Consider the following 11,456-nt stretch of genomic DNA (forward strand, 5'->3'; position numbering starts at 1 on the left):
GAACTCCAGGTCTGATCGGCGCTTATCGCCATAGCTTTTCTACCGGCTTTGAGCAGTCTGAAGCCTACTCCGGACCTGCTGAATCTTCTCTGTCATCTTGAGCACTGCCTCAGTGCTCCCCATTACCCTCTGGCCAACCTCGCCCCAACATATCAGGGTCCTGCACATCCTCCCATATAACATCTCGAAGGGAGGATGATCAATGCTCGCATGATAACTATTGTTATTGGAGAACTCTGCCAATGGAAGGTAGGTATCCCAAATACCTCCGAAGTCTAATACGCATGCCCGCAACATATCCTCCAGGGTCTGGATGGTCCGCTCACTCTGACCGTGCGTCTGCGGGTGAAAGGCGATGCTAAAATGCAGACGAGTACCCAACTCGTCATGAAACTTCCTCCAAAACCTGGAAGTGAACCGCACATCCCTGTCTGAATTCACAGAAACTGGCACACCGTGCCGCGCCACCACCTCCCGAATATAGATGTCGGCCAACTTCTCGGCCGAGATGCTCTCCTGAATCGGGATAAAATGGGTGCTCTTGTTCAATCGATCGACGATGACCCAGATCGAATCCACTCCCCGCACGATCCTGGGAAGCTTGGTGATAAAATCCATCGTGATGTCTTCCCATTTCCACAGCGGAATATCCAACGGCTGCATCTTGCCGTGAGGTCTCTGATGCTCAGCCTTGACCTTCCTGCATGTCAAGCACCGCTCCACAAACCATGCCACATCGCGCTTCATGCAGGGCCACCAATAGTCCAGACGCGGATCCCTATACATCTTCGTCGCCCCGGGATGAATGGAGAACCGAGATTTGTGCGCCTCCTCCATCAGAACCTGGCGCACACCCCCGTGATATGGCACCCACACCCTACGGTGTAGTGTCAGTATTCCTCAGCTATCATAGTCGAAGGAGGAAACCTGCCCCACGATCCGCTCGCTCTTCTGATGTTCCTCCTTCATGGCCTCCTACTAGGCCTCCCGAATCTGCTCCAATAGCGGAGTCCCCACTGTTATCCTCAACCAGATATCCCTGATCGGCGCTGCCTTGCGGTTAAGCGCGTCGGCCACCACATTGTCCTTACCCGGGTGATAAAGGATCTCGCAATCGTAATCCTTTACCATGTCCATCCACCGACGCTGCCTCATGTTTAGATTCGGCTGATCCATGAGGTACCTCAAACTCTTATGGTCCGTTTAAATGGTACAGTGAACCCCATAGAGGTAATGACGCCAAATATTGAGGGCGAATACAACAGCCCCCAACTCCAAATCATGTGTCGGGTAGTTCGCCTCGTGAGGCTTCAGTTGCCTCGACGCGTAGGCGATGACATGCCCTCTCTGCATCAATACTGCACCCAAACCTGAGATGGACGCATCGCAGTATACAAAAAAATGCTCCATGCCCTCTAGCAGGGCTAAGATTGGCGCCTCGCACAATCTCTGTCTCAATGTCCAAAAACTCCCTGGCCATCCGCTGAAGCTCTACAGCTGGCGCAAACTCTGCTCGGAACCGGGTCACAAAATCTGACCATGTCATAGCCTCAACAGTCGAGGCTCCCAGAGAGTCACCAACCGACTCCCACCAATCCCTGGCCCGGTCCCTCAAACATCCTGCTGTGAATCGTACCTTCGACCCCTCGGGGCAGAAGTTGGTCAGCTGTGCGGACTCAATGTCCGCAATCCATCGTCTGGTAGCAATGGGGTTCTTCGCCCTGTGGAAATCCGGTGCACCACTGCCCCTGAAGTCCTTAAAGGACAGTGTGTGGGATCCTAATTGGCCAGATGCCATATCACTCCTGAACGCGCTGAGGCGATCCTCCATCAGCTCGACTATCCCTTCCTTGATCGACTCGAAGATGATGGGGGTCGACTCAATGATGCCTCTGGTGATCTCTGACGCGAGAAAATCGCATAGCCTCTCATCTACTGGCTTGGAACCTGATCCTGAACCCGATCCCTCTCCTGAACTTCCAACTACTAGCCTCTGTCGTAGTACCACCATTCTACAAAACATAATACCAATCGTTAGTGATATCGATATTTCTCGAGGGATCACATCCACTACAAGTTTCCTGGTCTTGTCTCAGCCTTCCTTAATTTAGGTACGGATCCTCTGCTTTCAGTAGTAAGGGCCCATACTACCTTCCACATCTATCCGTACCTTCCTCAAGGACTGCCTTGACTCCACCAAGTCCCTTTCACTACTACTGATTCTCTGATATTCCCATACTAGGCTCACACTAGGGAAAATCTCTAACTCCACCCAAACCGGTCCTCAGCTGCTGAAGGCCTCCTTGTAATGCCAATTAGCCATTACATGAATACCATCACTTGTGAAGAGGCTCAGATAATCCTTCGAGTAACAGACTCGTCCCTACAACAGTTAGACTCAGACAAGAGCTGCGCAATATGGCCAAATCCAGCACTCTGAGATTATTCAACCCTGATCACATGTGACGTGACGTATTCACCTAATGGCTAACTCCCATCACTCGGAGTCCCACGAAGCACAAAGCAAGCGGCATTCGAACGCAGGAAAACTACTCAAGCAAATATGTCCTCATAATGAGAAGTTGAACTAGCATATAATGCTGAGCTCATACTACCAAGCATAACCTAAACATGCTATCCTACTACTGTCTACTCAATACTAGCATGCAATTCTCATAAACTGAAGCACATAAAGCAGGCACATAAGGCATCATTCCTGGATCCTTAGTCCTATTCTAGCATGTTGTTCTACTGAGACTGATAAACATAAGATAACTGATAAGGGTACTATGGGGAATACTTACTTGAGCTCGGCCGGTTGCGCACATCACACACTTGTTCCTTCTCAAAACTCTTTTATCTTAGCTTTTAGAAAGTCATTTTCTTGTAAAAATCTTTTAATCCCTTGGTTTAAGTCCAGACACCCCCGAAGGTGTGTCCGAATCCCTCAAACCAGGGCTCTGATACCAACTTGTAACGACCCAATTTTCACGTCCAAAAATTTCTTTTTTGATTAAGTGATTTGCAAAACATTTGTAACAAAATATCATCTGTTCATATCATTTAATAAAACATGTCTCGTATCTGAAAACCGAATCGTAAAAACATAATAATGTCAGAGTACAAAATCCCAGAATAGCTCATAGTGCGGAAAAAATAGAGTGTGTGTATGATGTGCCGCTACCGCGCCAGCTCCTTCCCCTTCGCTGAAGAGGTACCTGAAATCAAAACTGTAAACTGTAAGCACGAAGCTTAGTGAGTTCCCCCATCGTACCACATAACAAACAATCACATAGCATACATACTACCGGGACATTCTGGGGTGCCCGACCTACCCGGTACGGCCGTTCTGGGGTGCAGACCTACCCATGCGGCCATTCTGGAGTGCCGTCCTACCCATGCGGCCATTCTGGGGTGCTATCCTGCCCATGTCGAGCCATTCTGGGGTGCTGACCTACCCATCGGTCCTAACAACCGAACTTGGGGACTATTCCCCTCCTACTACCATTATTACATATAACATATCATGCCAACATATAAACAAACCATCACGTACTGTCAGACATATCTGGGGTGTCTGTCCTACCCTTCGGTCCTAACAACCGAACTTTACTACTATCACATATAACATATCATGTCAGCGTATAACATATCAGGTAGTAGCAAACCTAGATGATATCACAAAGACAATCATCAAACACACAACTCCTACTGGTGGGCCGGCATTGTGGTCGTAGACCCACCACTATTGGAAGGTAACTCACCTCGTAGTAGGTGCTGATCTGTGCGGAAATCCTTTGACTGCTGCTGCTGCTGCTCCGGAAATCCTCCGACTATAATTCCCACAAAACACTTAGTCATACACTGCTAACTGTTCTTAAGGTAAAATGACCATTTTACCCCTGACCAAATCAAAGTCAAAGTCAACTTCTAGTTGACCTGACTCGCCGAGTTGGCTCGCCAACTCGCCAAGTCCCTATCCTTTCATTTGACCTTATACCCGTCTCTACTCGTCGAGTTAAGCGATGACTCGACGAGTTTTCCTTCTAAATGTTCATTGACTGAATCCTCATCCGAATCGCCGAGTTGTATGAACAACTCGTCGAGTTCATCTTCAACTGATACATAGGTCATGTCCTTGACTTGCCGAGTTGTATGAACAACTCGTCGAGTTCATCTTCATCCTTAAGAAGATTGTCTTGGATTCGCCGAGTCTGCTCATGCACTCGCCGAGTCCCATGAACTTCCAGAACAATGGCTTAGTCCAGAACGTTGGGTCACTCCCCGGGACCCCTTAAATCCTTTCCACACTCATCTGGGTCCTTATGACCCTCAACTGATATGGGACAGAAGCCTAGGACTCGTCGAGTCCAATAACGGACTCGTCGAGTTGGTCACATCCACTCACTAAATCCTCGATTGCTGATGTACAACCCTTGATCAAAAGATAGATATATGCTTCTACAATCGATCTAGCACATAAAGTTACAACCTTTACGTGGTTGCATGGGACTTTAAGCTCAAAAGGTCCTTAAACAAGCTCTTTCAAAGCATGGGGCCTTCTTTAAGTGCAAGAGCCACTCCTTTCTGCCTTGTAACCCCTCTAAGGACCTAGATCCGAAACATCAACTCCAAACCATGCTTGCAATCATGGTTGGTGACCAAAATGGCTTAGAAAAGCCCTAAAACTCCACAAAATGGGATCTAATAAATGAACTAACAAGGTATAGACTTTATACCTTCTGAAGACTACAAATGATGCCCAAAATCGGATCCTTCTAGCCTCCTCTTGATCCTTCAAGCTTTTCCTTCCTTCCTTGGTTCACAAAAACACCAAAATCACTCCAAATGCCTTAGATTGCTTCAATAACGGCTAGGGTTTGCTATGGGGGTCTTCTGGGAGCAAATGGGACGAAGGAGGCCGAGTTAAGGTGTTTAAATATGGTGCAAACCCTCGAATTTGGGTTTTTGTCTAAACAGGGCCTACTCACCGAGTCCGGGACCCGACTCGTCAAGTCCACAGCTTATACCCCGCGTCTCATCCCGCTTCTACTCACCGAGTTGGTCCTTCAACTTGCCGAGTCCAAGGCCAAAAATGAAAAAAATAATAAAAGAATACATACCAAGAACCAGGTGCTACAGAAACCCCTTTGTTCTAGCCTTGATTCATTCACTTTTCATAACCATCTTCAAGATCTTCAAGAGTTCAAGGCCGTGAACCCTTCATAGGGCCATGAACCCTTCATAAGATCTTGGGCCGTGAACCCTTCTTGGATGAAAGATTGGGCCGTGAACACATCATGTTTTCTATGGTCCTAAGCCCTCCCAAGGTCGTGAACACTCCTTGTTTGGCCGATAACTTCCTTCAATTAATCATATTTGATGGTAACACTTCATTGCAAGTGTTTCCTAGTCCCTATGGTTGTTTACCTTAGCATGTTAGTTGTTATGTACACATATTGTATACATATATGTGTCATATTCCTTTCTGTATTTGAGTATAAGTATACTTTAATGGACTTAGGACTAATGTTAAAGACCTTGACTCCTGTTCCTTGTTTGGTTGTGGGCTTAGGGTAAGATTCATTAGTCCGACTGTCGATTAAACTATGATTATACACACTAAGTACATATATGAATATTAAAATTTATTCTCAAGGTTATATTTACCTCAATTGTACATGCTGAGCAATTTAGTCTATTCTACAAGTCAGTTATATAGTAAACATACTAGTAACTATAATAGGTATAGTTTAGAGATCATACATATACATTTACATATAGAATATATACATTTACAAAAGAAACTTATACGTTTTCAAAAGGAACATATACAAGAAAACAAAAGGAAATCACACATACATATACAAGAAACAGAAGGAACATACATACTATACATGTACATGATAACAAAAATGTGAGATACTACTTCATGGCACATCAATACATTTGTTGAGCTACATTTTGTAACCAGAGTCTCCTGGAGGGAGAGCGTGAGTTTGTATATAGATCTATACGGGATTGACCATCCCACACATCGCTGCTAGCTACAGTGGGACGTGCAAGTCCACGGGTGAACAAATGTCGGCGTCTGAGGAGAAGTGTGTTTTAAACTAAGTTGATCAAGTAGGGTTATAATCTCATCACATTTTAACCTAAATTAACCCACTCGGTTTTAAAGGTAATAAGACTATCGGTAGTATATAATACATTTAATATGACTACAAGTCTTCATTTCTCGATTACATTATACAGTGATAGTATCATTGGGTTAACACATACTATTTTTGTAAAAGATAGTAACTACATGGAAAACATACTTTGATACATATATAAAAGTACAACTCTACTTTCTATACTATCTCAAGTACAAACCCAACCATTACATTATTAAATGAGTACAAACATACAAACCGTCGGGTCTTGGTAGAAGACTACATTTTCATTAAGCAGAAAATATAGGATAATCTGGGAAAGTAAACAAACATTTTCTTGATTTAAACACAAACAGTTTTGCTATACAAACTATCCACACTAAAATACTTATGAACTCACCAACATTTTTATGTTGGCGTTCTCTTTCAAAATAACTTGTATTCTCAGGGAACCAGTAGACAAGTGCACCCATTCAGCTTTTGAGAAGACGGAGTGGATTCAAGACTCGTCATTATTTTGATTATTCATTTTTGGTTTCATTTAAACTTTACAAAGAACACACATGTAATTAACTATTTCTATTAATGCAATGGATGTTGTAGCTTGATTTACTATTAGGCATTGTTATGATACTGTACATATGTCCTCCACCCCCGAATGTTTCCGCCAATTTGGTTTGGGGGTGTGACATAATGCATCAATTACACATAATCACCTGTTAAGGTTTCAAACCTTAACTTCACATACATATATTTCACCATGGAAATCACTTTCTAAGCTTGATTAAAGCATCTAAACACTATCATTAACATCATAATCAAGCTATAGGCTGATGAATTTAACTAATATACTCTAATCAAACATTTCATCAAAATGGAGAAATCATACCTTGATGTGGAGAGGATGAAAATCCTAACAACCCACCATGTCTAGCTCTCTTAGCGGCATTTAGGCAGAAAAATAGCCCCTTTGAACTCCAAATTGATCTCTTCATCTAAATGGATTGAATGAGCTCTTAATAGGTTATAACATGCATAACCATGTCGTAGTGAGGTATTCACTACGTCACGATGACCAATTAACTAGTGGTCAATGACAGTATACTTTATGTCACCACGTCGTGGAGATCATCTTTTCGCGTCGTGACACTAGCAGATCAGCAAAGTTGATTGTTGATTCTATTCCAACTTTGGGTACAACCTTTTTCCTAACTTCTAACCTTCACAACTTCTACATTTCTAACCCTTTTTCTATGATTTTTTATATCAGTAAGTAGGTGGAAACATACTATACAACTCTGTTAAGTCATATCTCACCGACTTAATTTAGTTCTTAATCTATTAAGTCAGAAAGTTGGCCAAAAAACATAAAATTTCCCATTTTACCCTTTTGGTCAAAATGCATCTTTTCATGCATTCTTTCTCTTGAACTTACTCATCTAAACTCTTCTAAGTGATTTAAAAGTATCTTGGCCATTTTCCTGAAGTCGCAACTTCATTTTCTCATCTTTTTCTCATAATGGATCATTTTTCCCTTTTGGTTAATATTTGACTAATAGTGAAATCTTTCTAAATTATAAGCTCTTACAACTTTTCCCCCTATTATCTCATTTCGAAGCACCCTAATGATCGTTGTGGCTCATTGTTGGTCGTTATGTTAAATATACATCAAAATGTTTTCTTTAACGGTGATCTTCCTAAAGAAGTTTATATCATGTGTCTCCTAAGTAGTGTCGATCACCTCTAAGGTTGTTTTCTTCGTTTTAAATATATATATATATATATATATATATATATATATATATATATATATATATATATATGTTGTTAAACATGCACTATATTATTGTTTCAAAAACATTAATACCAATATTATCATTATAGGGTTCTTATCTATCCCATATTGCTCAATACACTTCACTTGTATCATGGATATTTGCATTTGTCTTCTGTTATTGGATGTTAATGATATGATCGTATTATTAGAAGTAAATAAGATTATCACAAGTCTAAAATGGTTTCTTAAATCATATTTCAATTAAGGTCATTGGAAACTTCCTTATCTCCTTAGACTTGAAATTCATCAGACGCCTCCAGAATCTATCTCAACTAAACAAAACACATCTCTAATCTTTTTTCCTAATCATGTCTTATGGATACTAAAGCGTCTTTCACCCCTCTTGACAAAAATATGCATTTTGTGCTTTTAAAAGTAATCCTCCTAATGAACTTATAGTTATAGACACGATAGGCTCTTATATGTACCTCATGTTTATATGTCTTAATCTTGGCTATGCAATTTACATAATTATTTAGTTTGTCAACTATTGTAACACCCTTAACTTTTCTCTAAAAGCACAAACATTTAACCATTAATTTTAGAAAATATGTTACATTTTAATTTGAATTAAATATTTGTAATTAGATAAAATGTTTATTTGAAAGAGTAAAATAGAAGTTTAAACAATTAAAGAGAACATTTCAAGATAAGAAATTATAGTTTAAGGCTTGGATTTTTAGATATGTAATTTGACTTAACCCTTTATCTAAGATTTGGCCTTAACTTATAAAAATATTAGATTTTGAGGTATATTAGAAACTATGAGACCTAGTTTGTTAGTAAAGATCCCAACTTAGGTTAAAATTGCAAAAATAGAGAAATGAGGGTCCACTCTTGTCAAATATTTATAGTTTATATCTCTTAAGCCTCAAACTTTATTCCCTCTCTCATTAGAATGATGAAACTTAAAAATGTGAAGGGTAGGCATGAAAGGTTATGGTGATCTCAGATTTATATACCATTTATGGATCTAAATCAAGTTCTAGCAATAAATCCTTGTAGTAAAGATCTTAAGATAACTTTCTTCTCCATTTTGATATTTTGTTGTAGAATTGTAACTTCAATATATAGTGAACCCTGATTTGCTTCATTGATTTCAAATTGATGTTCAAACTTGATGATTCTATGTGTTCAGGATTTGTTATTAGGGTATTATTGCTATATATTGGAGTAAACCATCACTATGCCAAATTTAGGTTTATGAATTGAATCATTCATTGATCCTATTGAATCCAAATTTATCTTGGAATTAGTTTCATATTATTTTTTAGAATTAGATCTTAATATTATATGTTCAAGTCATTGAAGTGACCATTACTTTAGTTAAGTGTACTGTTATAATGCTTACATGAAGCTTTTGAGACCTAATAATTAGAACGCCTATGAATCTATCTACATTCTTGGTTGACTATGACTTATTATCCTACTATGATTTGTATTTGGATTTGGGTGTTTCAAGATTAAGTCATAAGATAGAATCTACCTTAGTGGTCACTATTAGTGTTTTGAACTTATAGTTCTAGTGGAAGATGATGATGTTGATATCCATATATATATATATATATATATATATATATATATATATATATATATATATATATATATATATATATATATATATATATTAAATTGATTAATGATGTTTATTATAATGTTATCACTTTTTAAACAAAGTTTATGGTAAATATAAATAACCACAAATAATTAGAATTCAATTTGGAAGTGTTAAAAATCAATTTGGTGAACTAATTGTCATTTTTTAAGAGTTTTGACTCTTCTAGCGTGTGACAAGTGCACATGTCATGTATATTATATATGGGTTTTGTTAAAATCTTCCGAGTGTCATAAATCTTTCATATTTTGATTTTGGGGCATTAGGTGTGTTGGAGATATGCCCACACAACATGTTAGTGACACAATATTAATTACATGGGCCTATGCGGATTACACCCTTTCTATTAATTGTTCAACAAGGATCCATGGTTCAATCATGATACTTTTGTGTTTATGCTTCTATTGCTTATGTTGTGATAAATAAAATATGCATCAAGATCCAACATGGTTGTCATTTGGTTGCTTCCCTTTTCCTTATGAATACATATTAATTGTTTTAAGTTGAAATATGTTAATTAAGCTTAGAAATTTATAGAGAGTATTTAGGAGTTAATTTGCTATAATTATATTCTCAATTAGTTTTGCTAGCGAATAACACTTGTATCTACAACTCATGACTTTCGAACCCCTACCAATATCAAAGTGATGGGCGTGGGACTTGAAAGAGCTAAGAATTCAAGCTCGATAATCTACAAAAGAAACAATGTATCTTATGCTAAAATGTAGAAAAGTGTGCAATCTTCTATGCAACAAATTTCATAAAAATCGCGTCAATTTACGCTCAAAACATGAATGTTACCTAAGAATTGGGCTCGTTTTGTGTAGATCTTGGTTGGGTAGGTCCTACACTATTTGGCGCTATTGGGTCATTTTGGTGTAGGCTTGGAAATGGGCCATGTATCCTTATCTTGTTGAGTCAAGACTAGTCTGTTTTGGATTGGACTAAAAGTCTACGACTAAGACTGGATCCGGAGTGAAGGCCCAGCTTGTTTTTTGATTATTTAATGATAAATTGGATAAAAGTTTCTAGTTTTGGTGAAAATAGCTTGTGTAATTATAATATTTTCTATTTGGCCACTATTTTTTTAGTTTATAAAAGGCCCAAAACACTTGTAACAACGCAGGATTTGGTATGTCCAACGAATCAAATTAAATAAACTAAAAATATACTTTAGACGTTATTATGGTTTAAAATCTCGATTTATATAATAATAAAGACCCCTACAAGGTCAATCGATCATTCTTTTAGCATGGCAAAAACCATGACAAAATTAAAGTGGCTTAGCTGCAGCTTATAAATCTGAGTTATTTAGCGACGTTTAAATTATTTTGATCAAGAGGAATAATACACTTTCTAGGCTCATCTTTAAGATCTCAAAATCTTCTCTGAAAAAACATTTTCTCTACTAATATAATTGTCGGCTATTTTCAAGATTATTAGTGATTAAATCAGTTTATGAGTGATACTATTTATCACCATCTTTTAAATCTTACTAGGGGTGTTCGTTTGGATGGATCGGTTTGATCCGATCCAATCAAGTGAATCCAAATTGATTTCGGTTTTCAAAACATGGATCCGAATAGTCCAAACTAAATTTTAATCCAATCCGATCTGATCCAATTACAATTCGGTTGGATCGGTTTTTATAATTCGGTTTTGAAAAACCAAAACATTTTAACACGAAAAATAATTATAAGATTACTAAACTTTATACAAGAATCAAAAACAAATTACTTAGTTGTGATTTGAAATTAATAAACAAGTAATAAGAAGATATATTATAGTTAAATATTTTATAGATAGAAAACTTTTGAGTGAAAATGCATATTAATATTTTTTTTATCGG

This window comes from Lactuca sativa, chromosome 8, assembly GCF_002870075.4.
Source record: "Lactuca sativa cultivar Salinas chromosome 8, Lsat_Salinas_v11, whole genome shotgun sequence".
Lineage (NCBI taxonomy): Eukaryota > Viridiplantae > Streptophyta > Magnoliopsida > Asterales > Asteraceae > Lactuca > Lactuca sativa.